Here is a 12,710-nt window from a genome sequence, read left to right as displayed (position 1 = left end):
CACTGGACAACAGTTGATCAGAAAAGCTTACTTGAGATTTCAGCACAGGTGAGCTAAAAATCTACTATTGGACGTAATTGTAAAACCAAATATATTCTTTATATACTTCTGTTGCAGCTAGTCCACACCTTCCGAGTAATTGGAGCCAAAGTTATAAAAGTTTTGGGGCTATATTAAGCAGTTGATTTCTTTTTAAAATTATTAGGTGGCCAATTTTAGTTCACAAGATAATCGATTGTTAATAAGTCTTAACAATGTGAAGTATTAATCATACTTATTCATGCCTCACTACACACATGGTGAACAGATACTCAATGGAAATTTACATACTTTGCTTAAAGTGTTAAAAGTCTGAACAGAAAGCTTGGTTTTAAATTATCTTTGCTTTGGGCTCTCTAAAAGTCCTAACTAAAAATATTTAGTAGACATATTATTGCAAATTTTTGTCCCATACACAAGCATATTTGTAAAAAAAAAAAAAAAAAAAAAAAAAAAATCATAAAAATATTAAAATAGCAAAATTGAGCTTTTTAAATAGCTAGATAAAGCTATATAGCTAATTCAAGTCTCATGTAGCTAAATCTAGTGATTGTAATGGACCTCTTTAACAGTGTTAATTTGTATCATTAAACTTAAATACTGTTCGTTAGTCATATTTCATTAAGTAACTTTTCAGAATTACTAAAAGAGTGCAAATTCATGAAGGTTAAGAAGCTGCTTTATGCCTTGCACTTTGCTAATGGATCTTACCTGCTGAGGACACAAAGCTGTAGAGAAACATTCCTCCAAAGACAGCTATTCAAAATATGTGATGATCAAAGTAATGAACGTGCACTGGGTATTTTCTATTTCACTACATAATCGAGGACGTACATCTGCTACACAAAGAAAAATCATTGAAAAATGTCCTACTGTCTTGTATTAATATTTCTGATTAACTCAGCTTATTAATTTAACCACACAAAAAACACACTCACACAAAAAGCATAAAAACTTGTTTTTTGACATTGAAAAAAATACATTAACTTAAAGACAACTAACCTGGGTTAAGAATTAATAAAAATCCATGTATTATTCAGAACATAGCAAATAATTCAACGGAAATATCTCACATTCAGCAGAGTAACTTTCAAGGCGGCAGTGTGAACAAAAGAGACGCAGAAAATTCCCACCAAAATAAACACGTGACTAAAGATCAAAGTGCACCCAATGAAAAACAAGGTGTTCACAAACCTATTTATTCTATTTATAGCATCAATGTAGAAAAAGAAAGTATTTGATAGGAGCGACCTTACACTATTAAATAATTAAGGCTAATGACATGCGGATCCATACATTTTTTTCAGAGGCAGTCTAACTTCTTCAAAAAAAAATCCAATCCAGAAATTTGCTGAATTTCACAAGCCAGTGCAAAAGCTATTTCGAAAGGGGGGGGGGGGGGAGCCATATTTGTACATCTCTTCGAATCTTTCATTCTCATCATGAAAAAGTCATGAACTGGCAACAGCAATATGGCAACTCGATAAAAGTGCAATCAACGCCAATCAACGATTTGATGATGAATCCAGATTGCAGCAGCTTTGAGTGGTGGATCCTAAGTTTTACAGCTTTCACAGAAACTTTTTTTTTTGCTGAGTGATATTCATTTTATTTATAGTCAGTAGACAGTTTGAATTACTTCTCAGCTTCAAACTGTCTTTTTAAAGATTTCTTAATATTTGAATAATACATGTGTGAGGTTTAGGAGAAATAAGTGACAAATTGTTTTATTTATTATTTTTGAAAGTAAGAAGAATGCGGATGGTGTGTGTGTGTGAGGGTGTGTGTGTGTGTGTAAGCAAATATTACAAAAATATAAAGATGTATCTGTGATCAGTTTCAAGTTCATTATGAGAAATAATGTTTGGTTTTTTTTTTATATATATATATATATAAAAACGTTCCACGGCTTTCTTTGTTAAATTGTAAAACCTAAAATCGAAGAGTCGTAGAAACATATAACTTATAAGCAACTGTGATGGAACTCTTGACTTTTGTCCATGAAAGTTAGCCAAAGGTCAATATAAACAAAGAAATGATGTGACCTTGACCTTTAAATTTCAGGTGGTCACAAATTTACAAGTGATCTTCACAAGCTTTACATGTATAAAAGTGGCATATTTATGAAAGTTACTTTTCTGTTGATTATGTCGACATGTAATATAATTATGTCAACATGCAACAGATATATGTCGACATGCAACACAACTTAATTAAAAAAAATGAAAAATAACTTTTAATTATGTTTAATATCATCTTGACAGGGTTGCTGTTCGCAGTTTTGTTTTTAATATATTAATTGAAAGGTTTTTTTTCACGATTATTTAAAGTCAACAAAGTCTTATTTATTTTTCGCATGATGAACACATCCTTTTATATCTGTTCCTGAGTACTTTCAAGAGCTTTGGAGGGGGGGGGGGTTACAATTATTTAGCTGTAGATGCTGTCTGTGCTATATGAAGTTGTCACCCATTGTACACCCTCTCTCCTCCGGATATTACAAAGGAAGACTATTGTGGTACATGTACATACACTAATATTTTGGGGTTTATGCAATTTTTATTATGCTTTTTTTTTCTTTATGTTACGTTGACAAATAATCAAAAACTCATTTTGAACACACCCCCTTTCCCTTGAAAAACGGACACCTTGTAAAATGGTTAGAAGAATTGTAAAGAAAATTGACTTAGTAAAGGCATTCCAGATGCTGTCTACATTACATATATGTACATGAGAGAATAGTGGCATGACTGTATGAACTGGGAGGAAGACAAGGTGGGGTGGGGGCGTGTCCCAATATAGTATACAGTGTATAATGTAGACAACAAAACTACTTCAATTTAAAAAAAAGACTTTTTTGCTGGTCTAGGGAATTTTGTTTGGAAATGTTCCCCCTTTCTCAAAATAAAAATGTTTGCCCCCCCCCCCCACTGAAATTAATTCCTACGAGTATGATTGGTGACCAGGGAGACGTTATTGGTCATACTAGTAATACAGTCTGATGGGGATCATCCTCTCTTGCTTAAACTTCCTAAAATGAACGTATGAAGTCTACTGTTAAGTATACAGAAATTATTGGAGCCAGCCCTGGGGTTCTACTGGCTTGCCATACATCTGTTTTTGTCCAACTACTAGTATGCTATTGTTGACCATGTATTTTTGCCTTCCGCGTCCATGTAAGAAAAATTTTCTCAAGCTTCCATTTCTCTAGTTCCTCACCGAACAAAATTACTTATTAATTGGCAAATGAAAAATAAATTCAATTAATACCGATAGCATGTAATTTCATAACTCGAATACGTATTTCTTTTCTTGAAGATCGATTAAAAAAAGTTCTATCGACTTCAGTCCTGGTTTAATACGAGCAGCGACCAAAAGTGTATACCAAGATGGATAAAATGACATCAAATTAACGAAGTTGTTAATCATTCATAAACATGTTATTTATTCAATTTGGACACATGTTATTGATCGAATGCATTGAGGCATCTATCAAAAGAGTATCTTGACATACCGAGGTATATTAATTAGAGAAACAAACAAGAGGAAAAAAAACAAAAAACCAACAACAACAACAACAACAACAACAAAAAACACGAAGATGTAAACACAGGTAAGATCAATTCTTTGCGGCATATTTATATAAATACCTCTTCCATATATCCTCCCACTTTTTTTTCTTGCAAAGATAGACATAATATAGACATAAAATTGGGACTTACCACCTAAACGTTTTTTTTTTGGTTGGTTGGTTGGTTTCTCCCCAAATTTTAATTTGCTTCCAACGCCTATGATATTAGCATGTACTTGTGAATATAGTTTATTTTTCTATAAGAGATCCATTACATGAATTTATCATACATTTACATAGTTGTTAGGGAACTTGCGCTGATCAACATGTTTAAAGGCGGGTAGTGGAGGTCCCATTTGCTCCCCACTTTAAATAGAAGAGGGATGGGTGGGTTAAATTACATGTTCATTAGTTGTCCAGTCACTTTATTATGAAACATCAAACTAATTGCAACACATTTTCTTTTGTTATACATAAACTTCTAGAATGCACAACTCTTTTCTAAACTCTGCATACATTATTTATTTAAAAATCTATTTAAAAGGCAATTTAAAACATTGTAATAAAATCACTGGTTTTATGTCAGTTTATTAAGAAATGGTTTTGTGCTCTGAATTTCCATTGCAATAAGCATTCTATCATAATAAACTATGAATGTAATAATGGGACTTCACTGTAATAGATTTCCATTGTGCTGTGCTCATATTAACCTTCAATTTTCAAATTTACTTCATGTTATGTAATGCATTTACATAAACCAATAGCTATAGATATCAAAGAGTGCCAGATTTATTAGACTGTAATATTTTGATGTTTTACAGGTGTAAGAAAGGTATTTTAAAAGATAGGGAACAGCAGGAAATAGAACAGGATAGAAAAAGAAGAATTAATAAGATGAGGCTAAGGCGAAGCATTCGAGAGCGGACAGGAGCCGACTTACAACCAACTCTGGAGGAGACAACACTTAGGAAGCTCAGAGCTTGCAGGTGAGGGGGTGGAGAGTATTTTTTTTTTTAAATACTCTGGTCTGGATATCAGTAAATGTAGCATTGTTTAAATACTTGTTTTTCCCCATCAGTTTCATTAATATACATTTATAAAGTTATAAACATAATATGCATTTAATTCCAAAACGTGAAGTTAATGTAATACAATTTCCATTTTATGACATCCATCTAATTTTAAGGAAAAATATTAATTGAGGTGGAAAAAATGCTTGATAATTTATTTGATATGGAACTTTGCAATATGGTTTAATAAAGTGAAGAAAACATAATAATTTGTTCACATGATGTGAAAGAATTTTAAAAATGTCAAATTTATTACAGAGAAGCTGAAAGGGAGACAACAGAACAATACGAGAAAGAGCTCGCAGAAATGAAAAAGAGTGGAGAAAAGACCCCTTTTAGTAGAAAGACAATCACAAGTATATCTGTTTACCGACTGCCTATGTAGTATTTAATCAGCACAGTATGCAGGGATGAAGTTTTAATCTTATGGAAACTTAAGGTAGTCTGATCCTCAGACAGACACGTAGCAACGGGGGGGGGGGGGGGGGGAGGAGGGGCCTGCCCCCCCCCCCCCAACTTTTTTCCAAAGACTTTTTTTACTATTTGAAATGTTAATTGAAAGGCCGGTTGGTCCCCCCCCCCCACTTTTTGTTGTAGAATAATCAAATAAGGGTTTTGTAGTAGTGTATGAATAAAATTTGGTACTGAAAGAAGTTGGAACCCCCCCCCCCCCCCCACACACGCACACACACGAAATAGGATTTTCGAGTTCGGACAATTTTCAATTTCCCCCTTTTTTTTGGTTTTGCTTGTCAAGTTTTTTTTTCAAGTAAGATGTAATTTTTTTTCTCTGGCTGCCCCCCCCCTTTTAAAAAACGATGCTACGTCCCTGTCAGGTTCTGAAAATCAGCTTTAAATTGCTCACAAAAATGTCTTGGATTTCACAGAATAACATATATTTATCCATAGTATTTCTTCAAAGTTCATCAGCAACGTTAATCATATTATATAGGGAAAATTATCAAATCACAAATATATTTTCAGTAAATGCGAATAAAAGCACCAGCTATGGATTTTCTAATTAAACTGATCAACAAATATATTTTGGGATTCAAAATTATATAGGTATCCAGGCATTTGGAGAAAATTGCATGTTTTGCACACTTATATTGTATTTTAGTTCTTCTTTTTACTTCAATTTTTATAAAATACATAGTTTGTGTTATCATTGCAAGACATCCCAGATCACTTCTAATTTCATATCATGCTAATAAGCATTGGGATCTAATACTAGATTAGAGGAAATTTGATTTCTCTAAAAATGAATTTATTTTTGTACTTTTGCTGGGTACAATGTCAAATTTTATAATATATCTCGAAGACTTCGAAGAACCTTAAATTATATTGAGATACATAAAATGAAAATTGTTGCAAGGAAATATTTCAATTCCAAACTTTTTAAATTAAATAATAGATTTAGGAGATATCGTTCCTATCTGAGGATCGGATATCCTTAATTAAAGGGTGAGTTTTTAACCACAAATTTTCAAAACAAGGGGAGGGGCATAATTCGACATGGTCGGTAACCCAAGGCAATGATCATTGGGCAAATCGTGCAGATTACTAATCCCTTATACGAAAGTCCACCAGAATTACCTGTGGGAGTTTCTCAAAGTTGTTGATAAAATTAAAGATCTATTGAAAGATAAAATTTGCCAGCTTATCGAGAGAAAATAAGGTATTACATGCATAACTGACATTTGAAGTATTTTAAAATTTAAATTTCTTCAAGTAATTGAATTTTTTCTAAATAAAATTCATGAACATCAATCATCATCAAAGTTGCAGAAGACCTCCATTTCGCATGATGCTATTAAATTTTTGAAGTGGAGCATATTGTGAAAAAAAAAATCGGTAAAAAATGCAGCATACAAAGGTCACACTCATTCACTGTGAATAGTAGATACTGAATCGGACTAAATTCCCACTGTCTTCTTTCTGACCCTTATCCCAAACATTATACTTACTAAAAGTATTTATAAATGCTTTTTTTTCTCAATAGAATTGTAACATTTGTCAAATTTGTGTCTCAACCTTTAACTTTTCGCACAAACGAAAACAAGATTTGTAAAAATGTTTCAATTTGTAATGATAATAATTATAAAAAAAAAAAATAGAGAAGCATTTATTTACATGATGTTTGTGTTTTGCATAAAATACATGTATGTGTAAATCATGATTTAAATTCATAACCTTGATCTAGTTTTAAGAATATTTCCCAAGCGTGGATTATTACAAATTAATTCCCACTGTCTTCTTTCTGACCCTTATCCCAAACATTATACTTAGAAAAAGTATTTATAAATGCTTTTTTTTCAATAGAATTGTAACATTTGTCAAATTTGTGTCTCAACCTTTAACTTTTCGCACAAACGAAAACAAGATTTGTAATAATGTTTCAATTTGTAATGATAATAATTATAAAAAAAAAAAAAAAATAGAGAAGCATTTATTTACATGATGTTTCTGTTTTGCATAAAATATATGTATGTGTAAATCATGATTTAAATTCATAACCTTGATCTAGTTTTAAGAATATTTCCCAAGCGTGGATTATTACAAATTAATTCCCACTGTCTTCTTTCTGACCCTTATCCCAAACATTATACTTAGAAAAAGTATTTATAAATGCTTTTTTTTTTCAATAGAATTGTAACATTTGTCAAATTTGTGTCTCAACCTTTAACTTTTCGCACAAACGAAAACAAGATTTGTAATAATGTTTCAATTTGTAATGATAATAATTATAAAAAAAAAAAATAAATAGAGAAGCATTTATTTACATGATGTTTCTGTTTTGCATAAAATATATGTATGTGTAAATCATGATTTAAATTCATAACCTTGATCTAGTTTTAAGAATATTTCCCAAGCGTGGATTATTACAAATTAATTCATTACTGTGAAATCACTAAATTTTTGTTGGGGTTAAATTTTCGTTGTATTCGATGTCTGAAGAGACCCGAAAACTCATGTCCATAACGAAATGTAAAATGTCATATACAGAACTACTCAACAATTCTTCATCCACGAAATAAATTTTAATATATATCTTATTTATGTAAGCTATTTTTGTATATCATATTTATGTGGTAAGTATCAAAAGGCCCAAAGTTTATTTGACCATCGCCGCAAACCCCAGAAAAAAGTATACAAGGTAAACACAGGGAACAAGAGCTAAATGTCAATCAATTTCTAGCATCCAATCCCGACATTCATTTGCTTGATTGACGGGGATTTATAGACCAGGCAGGGTTAGAAACTCCCTAGAATTACAACTCGCAAATAATTGCGAGTACCAAGAAAGTGAACTCGCAATTTTATAAGACTACTCGCAATTTTCACATAAAGTTACATTTATATAAATCAAATACATGTAACTTAAGGAAAAAGTAACTACTGTACAATACATAAAATACATCTACAGTGTGACTTTTAGTTAAAGTACTGATTTAAATCAAAAGCATTGTGTTCTGTCATGTTATATAATTTTGTTACAGTTTCAATGCAAAAAAATCAACTCGCAAGTTTTTGCGAGTTACCTAATTTTTAAGTCGCAATTTGGGAATTCTAACTCGCGTTTTGCGAGTTGTATATAGTGAATTTCGAACCCTGCCAGGTAAATTAGAAGGCAGTGCTTATTATTATATGATCATTCAGTGGATAAGAGTGCAGAACAGATAGAGGACTAGGAGTTATCAATGTTCGTTTATTTTTGAAATTTTACTAGCAATATGATTATATTAAGGTTATATATCTTAAGTATTAAGTTCTATTAACCCATAACTGATCTTACAGGTAAATGCAAAGAATGCAGTGAACAAGAAATTTACAGCAACATTGAGAAGTGTGGGGCTAGATGAGGACTTTGTACAGACTCGTAGTTCCCATGCAGGAAGTGTCAGAGATGATACTGCAGATGACTATGATGAGGACTTTGATGCCAGCTACAGCAAAATCCGGGATGAGAGCCTACAGGCTGAATCATAGAAAATCTCCTCCTCAATTCTCCTCTCAAGTCAGCAAACTTATCTCCCTTTGTAAGATTTCTGGGATTTTTCAAATGATTTGTTCTCTGAATTGCATCAATTCACTGATGTTTAAATTCTATACTAGATTAAACAATGAATAATTGTTACAGAAATGAAACAAAACTTCATATATAATATATATATACAGGGTTATTTTCGGCCCGTTTTATTTTCGCCCTTTCACACTTGCAAACAATTTTGCCCCGTTTTAAATTCGCCAACTCATAGTTTAGTTTAAGAAATTATACTGTATTCTTTGAATTCGCCCCGTTTTTAATTCGCCCAAATGAGGGTAGGGCGAAAGGGGCGAAAATAAAACGGGGGCGAAAATTTCCCTGTATACAGTATATATATATATATATATATATATATATATATATATATATATATATATATATATATATATATATATATATATATCATGTAGCTTTTTGTTAGTTAAGTGTGAATATTTTAGAAAGAGACAGAATAAATTGAACAAATATCTATGCATATTTAATTCAGTTGTAAAAAAGAAAGGTTTTTCTAGTGTAAATATTTAAAGTTCTAGTAATAATTAATAGAAGGATACTTAATGTAGTTTAGAGGATTAATATTGCATGTATTTAATAAAAGTGTTAGTCAGGCTAGTATCAAGAAAATTCATATTTATCAAAAAGAGGTTTATGTTTACATGGAACTTTGTTCATTTATTTTACATACATTCATCAGCTTAAAGAGGAATCAAAGCAAAGAGTATATTACAGAGTTTTATCACAGATTATTAACTGTGTCCCATGATTAGCATTTCCACAAATGATTAAAATCTCTCAAGCAATATTTATGGAGAATGGATTTGAAACTGTGGTTACACAACACTTGTGTTGTTCTGTATGTAATATAATTGTAAAGTCTAGGTTTTCTGAAGATATTTCCTACATATTCCTATGTAAAGCTTTGATCCCCCATTGTGGCTCCACCCTACCCCAGGTGGTCATGATTTGAACAACTTTGAATGTACACTACCTGAGGATGTTTCCATATTAATATGACTAATTAAGGCTTAGCTGTTCTAGAGATGAAGATTTTTTCCCTATATATTCCTATGTAAATTTTGATCCCCCGTTGTGGTCCCATCCTAATCCCTGGGTCATGATTTGAACAAACTTGAATCTACACTATCTGAGAATGCTTCCATATCAATATGACTAATGATGACTTTGCTATTCTTGAGAAGAAGATTTTTGAAGATGTTTTCATATAAATTCCTATGTAAAACTTGATCTCCCATTGTGGCCCCACCCCATCCCCGGGGGTCATGATTTGAACAAATTTGAATCTACACTATGTAAAAAAGGTTTCATATATGTTTCAACTTTTTTTGGCTCTGTGGTTCTTGAGAAGAAGATTTTTAAAAGATACCACCAAATTTTCACTAATTCTTAATTATCTCCCCTTGAAAGAAGGTGTGGCCCTTCATTTGAACAAACTTGAATCCGCTTCCCCAAAGGATACTTTGTGGCAAGTTTGGTTGAAATTGGCCCAGTGGTTCTGGAAGAGAAGTTGAAAATGTGAAAGTGTACAGACGGATGGACAGCTAGACAGATGGACGACGGACAAAATGTGATCAGAAAAGCTCACTTGAGCTTTCAGCTCAGGTGCACTAAAAACAAAATAATTTCACAGATATCTTAAAGAATTATCATGCTCATCATTTAGTATAATTCCAGTATGATTGACATCGCATGTCGAAATGTCATATATAGTTACATTGCTAACAACATTACGTCACAGACTTGAGATTCCTTGAACACTCTGCCCACTGAATATTTTGATTGGTTAAAAATATTAATGAATATTAATAATTAATTTGTACCAGAGAAGCATCAATGAGTCTTACTTGGCATGAATATTGCTTGTGACCAATTATGTCATAATTCTTAGTCATGACTTTGTATGACCCCACCCACTTTGAAAAAGGCATATCGGTTTGCACCTCAGTGTCAGTCTGTCAGTAGAGACTGATCAACAATATCAAACCCTAGTATAGGAAGACAATGTCCAAATATCTTGAGAAACTTTAAGTTGACAGAAATAAAACAGGTTTGTGTTAGGAGGTAGATGGTCTCTACCTATTTTGAAGAAACTCTTTGTTTTTGAGGTCACGAGGTTAACATGTCAAGGTCAATTTTTTCTAGACATAGGAAAATATTGTCTGTTTAATATCTTAAAAACCATTTGCTTGACAAAAAAAAATTGTACACTGGTACCCCAATGAGATGATTCATATTGATTTTGATGGCATGAGGTTAAGGGTCAAACTATTGTAAATATAAAATTCAATCAATATTTTGAGATAGAAGTTCAAAGAACCCTTTGCTTGACAAACAACTAACTTGACATACTGACACCCCCTAATGAGTAAATGACTATCAAATTTGAGGTCACAGGGTCAAAGGTCAAATTCTCTGAAGGTAAGCATTAACTGTCTGCTCAATATCTTGTGTACCATTTGCTTGAGACATCAAACTTTGTTTACTGGTAGCCCCTGAAAAGGAATTTACCTGTTTATGAATCTGAGATTAGATACAGATCAATCTTTGTTTCCTGTTATCCTTAATAAGTAGATCTTTTTTTGGTATCATAACAGAAATTTCAAATTTAAAAGTAATTGATCCTTTTCAATATTGCCAGAAGGGGGCATATTTCTCTAAAATAATGCTTGCTTTTGATTTACAATATATTTCGGTGAACCATCCTTGTAGGTTGTAATGAGTTGCCTATGTTTTAAAGTATTTTGTTTTTCAATTAATTGTGATAATACATGTATTTGCCACTTTTCTTTTTCAGGTTGGAAAAAGAAAGAAGATTGATAGCATTATATTGAAGATGCCTGATTAAAAGCATTCATATTTTGAATGATGTTTTCTCTTTTATTTCAAAAGTTTGAAATTAGAGGCAATGCTCAGAATGTTAGGGGCATAAATCTGAATATTTAGTTGAAAGAGCTAATGGAATCCAGTTTGATATATTCAAATTGAAAAAAAAAGTGTGACACCTTGGATGAAGTCAACATGCAAGATAAGCTAAAAATGCTACATGCAGTGCTTGATGAAGGAAAAGTGCAAAATTGTTAAGTGAGCTTCTGAGGTAGCTTAAATTTAGAGGAACAATGATGAGTATATGTACAATGTAGTTAATCATTGAAGCTACTGCTATGGAGCAATTACATAAAGTTTTCTGGAAGAATAGTCAGGAAAATTCAAAATACATACACATAATTTTTATGCATTTTAATGTTAAATAAGTGTGAACTAACAATAATTTAACACTTAACATTAATTTTACATTAAAATAACTTTAATTTAACGTTTTGACCCAGTGGTTCTTGAGAAGGAGATTTTTAAAGATTTTTTTGTATATATTCCTAAGCAAAATTTTGATCACCTCTTGTGCCCCCACCTTACCCCAGGGTTCATGATTTGAACAAATTTGAATGTACACTATGAAATGAACCTTTCATATAAGTTTCAAGATTTCTGGCTCAGTGTTTCTTCATCAGATTTTTAAAAGAAGTCACATCTCCTCCTAAAAAAGGGAGTGGCCCTTCATTTGAAGAAACTTGATTTCCCCTAACCTAAGGATGATTTGTGGCAAGTATAGTTGAAATTGACGCAGATATTCATGAATAGAAGTTGAAAATGTGAAAAGTCAGATTGATGGACAAAATGTGAGCAGAAAAGTTCATTTGAGCTTCCAGCTCAGGTGAGCTAAAAATATGAAAGAAGATGGGCGAACAAGGCAAGCAAAATGCCTGTAGTTCAACAATCAATCGGCATAAAAATTTAATCTCGATTTTGACATTTTCTTTGATATTTCAATTAACAATAAGGTATACTTTATTCAACATAAATTTTCCACAAACAGCAACAATCTCACAAATTTTGAAATTGTTTGTCTATGAAATATGGACCAAAGCGGGCAAAAATGATCAATTCTTCATACTACACAAAATTACCA

This window comes from Saccostrea echinata, unplaced genomic scaffold (assembly GCF_033153115.1).
Source record: "Saccostrea echinata isolate AGI-Se365-2 ecotype Australia unplaced genomic scaffold, CSIRO_AGI_Sech_v1 ptg000009l, whole genome shotgun sequence".
Taxonomy (NCBI): domain Eukaryota; kingdom Metazoa; phylum Mollusca; class Bivalvia; order Ostreida; family Ostreidae; genus Saccostrea; species Saccostrea echinata.
The sequence above is the reverse complement of the archived record's forward strand: the minus strand, read 5'-3'. Positions refer to the sequence as shown.